This window comes from Ursus maritimus, unplaced genomic scaffold (assembly GCF_017311325.1).
Source record: "Ursus maritimus isolate PB19 unplaced genomic scaffold, ASM1731132v1 scaffold_8, whole genome shotgun sequence".
Lineage (NCBI taxonomy): Eukaryota > Metazoa > Chordata > Mammalia > Carnivora > Ursidae > Ursus > Ursus maritimus.
Genome location: NW_024426996.1, coordinates 21,829,017 through 21,831,605, shown reverse-complemented (window position 1 = coordinate 21,831,605; position 2,589 = coordinate 21,829,017). Strand labels below are relative to the sequence as shown.

The window sequence follows — 2,589 nt, the reverse complement described above, 5'->3', positions numbered from 1 at the left end:
TTTTTTACTCTCTTTTCTTGGCTTGAGTGACGAGCAGAGCTGGGAAGACTGGTAGGGGATCAAAAATCGACGTCCACAAAGCTATGGTGGGGAAGAGACTGGCGAACCCTCCTTACCCTGTGTTCGTGCCTGGACTCGGCGCTGTTTACTGCATGCTCGCCAGAGGCTGCCTGACTGCGAAGCTGAGCGCTGGTCTGGGTAGCTAATGAGACGCCAGGTGAGGTGAAGAGACGGAAGGAAAGGTTTCCTGACATCTTCGATGGGTGGTGTTGTTTTTTTTTTAACGTAAAACATCTGTAAGTTGTGTCGCGAAAGGTAAATAAAAGAACCTGTAAAGCTCTGCGATAATTCCCGTCCTATTTATTTGCTAATTCTCCATTCTCGCGATAGAATTACGTTTGCTTGGCAGTGGCCCCCGACGGAATGAAAACATCAAAACGTGAACGAGGAAGAGTAACATTTACTTGGTGAATGTGGCCTTGACATTTTTAAGTTTCTGGGGTTTAATTATGTTTTTGTGGATCAGCTTCTGCTTTTTACCACCGGTAGTCCAAAAATTATACCAGCTCTAGAGGCAGAATACTGCTGTTGCAGTTTTGCACAATCTCTCGGTGCATGCTCCGGGCTTGCGTACTTAATCAAGCAACATAAGGGTATATTAGCAGCGTTGTTTTGTTTTGTTTTTTTCCCACAGGGGTGTTGTTTAGCATACTAAGCATGTTGTGTTGGTTGCAATTAATTAGGCCTTATTACTGAATGCCAAAGGCCTTCATTTCCTGGGGGGAAGGTGTGGTACATACAAATCATCATTTAGCCAGAACTGATCAGATATTAAGAGTCCGCCATTGCAAAAGAACAATTGCACCACTTTCATTTTTGTCACCAGAAAGTGAGTGATTGAAGAAGCCCCTTAGGACATAGAAGACTGTGGGCTACTTTCTTTTCCAACCCTGTTAAGTTTGTTTCCCTCTCTAGCACCCCCATTCCAGCTTCTGTAATAGGTGTCAAAATGGCCTTAATCCTGGATGAATCCTCACTCATTCCCAGCTATCTTCACTCTAGTCTGACATATATGAATAGTTATCTCTAACTTTGTAAGTAACAAAGAAAGGAGGCACTTCAGGAGCCCAGAATAGTAAACCTGCCTGAATGGGCTTTTACCACAACACTTCTCTTTGGAACACACTCTTTCCCCAACTGTGGAAGAGAAAAGGAAAATAAACACCTGAAAAATATAAATGTGATGATGGCATATCCTCAAAGATTAAAGCTTCTTCAAATACCTGTAGATATATAAATTCCTAGCTATCGGTTTATATATAATAAAGATCTGTGGAGGGGATATTATGTTCCAGACATTGTATTTAGCCTCAGAAACACAAAGATAAGCATATATAGTCCCTATTCTTAAGTAGCTCACAATGGTTGTAGGGGAAACAGACTAAACAGGAAATTCTCACAGAACAACCAGAAATGAAATTATGAAAGGTAACACAAAATTAATAGTCACAACAATACCCAGGAGGATAAGGCTGATGGCACTGGTATTTTACTTGAGCCATATAATGTCCGTCACTCTCACAGGCTGACTAGCAAGTAGTGACTGGGGTGAGGAAAGAGGGGATAGCCTTTGCGGATGTTAAAGAAGCACTAATAAGTGGTGTGGTTTGCTGGTCCTGAAGCTCTGCTTTATGTGGGGAATGTTCATTGCTGGTATCTAAATTTTGTATAGTAAATGATCACAATCCATTGAATAATTGTATTGTGACATTTGGAGTTAAGAATAGTAGGTGGGTTTTTTAATTTAAAAAAGCCAATTGAATGCAGGTTAAATTTAAATAATCTCTACTCTCAGAATGTTCTCTTTATACCATAGCAAATGTATTGACTCACCAAAAAAAAATAGAAAGCAAAACTTTTATATATTAATAAGTATAATTATATCATCCAAAAAACAAATTGTTTTTCTCATTTGCTATGAGACTGAGATCAGAGAAATAATTTTCGAATAGTTGGCATTGTATAGATGCTGAGAAATTAAGTCTTCATTGATACTAAAAAACTCGTAAGATTCCAATTCAAAAGACATTCCAATAACAAACATCTTAAGCCATTTTTAAAAAGCAGTTTTACAGTAGATCAAAGTTTGCAACAGAATGGTAACCTGTTTTGATGTCTCATTTCATGGGAATTTTTCATGTTTGTCAGACATTGCAATTTTTTTTTAAGATTGAAAATAACACGATAGAAAAGTCTCTCTTTAAAGAAAAGTGATTTATCCAATTGAAAGCTTCTGGTTTAAGTAAGGCCTTTTTGACCAAGTTTGTAATAGCACTGTGTAAGTACAATTTGTTCTGAAACAACACTTATGTTTATTTGCATTACTACAGAATTATTCATTAAAAAAAAGTACTTGATGTTCTAGTGACCACCTGTGTCTTTTCCAAATTAGCAATTAATTTTTGATCTGAGTATATCTGATCTCTCCATATTTTTTCTGTCAGTAGCATAGGTAACTGGGCCTATAAGATCCCTGAGAACTATGTTCTTTTATCTCTTTTCTGAAATTCTGCTGAACAGCTTGCTCAA

At 37.8% G+C, this 2,589-nt stretch overlaps 1 protein-coding gene across 1 annotated transcript in view; it reads right to left on the bottom strand.

Annotated features, from left to right (window-relative positions):
• The window catches only part of CNOT6L (CCR4-NOT transcription complex subunit 6 like), a 106,254-nt gene extending 105,885 nt beyond the window's left edge, over positions 1-369 (bottom strand). Inside the window, exon 1 of the mRNA XM_040624964.1 lies at positions 117-369. The gene's annotated coding sequence lies outside the window, so the exon portion shown is untranslated. The remainder of the gene's footprint in view (positions 1-116) is intronic.
• Between the last annotated feature and the right edge of the window lie 2,220 nt (positions 370-2,589).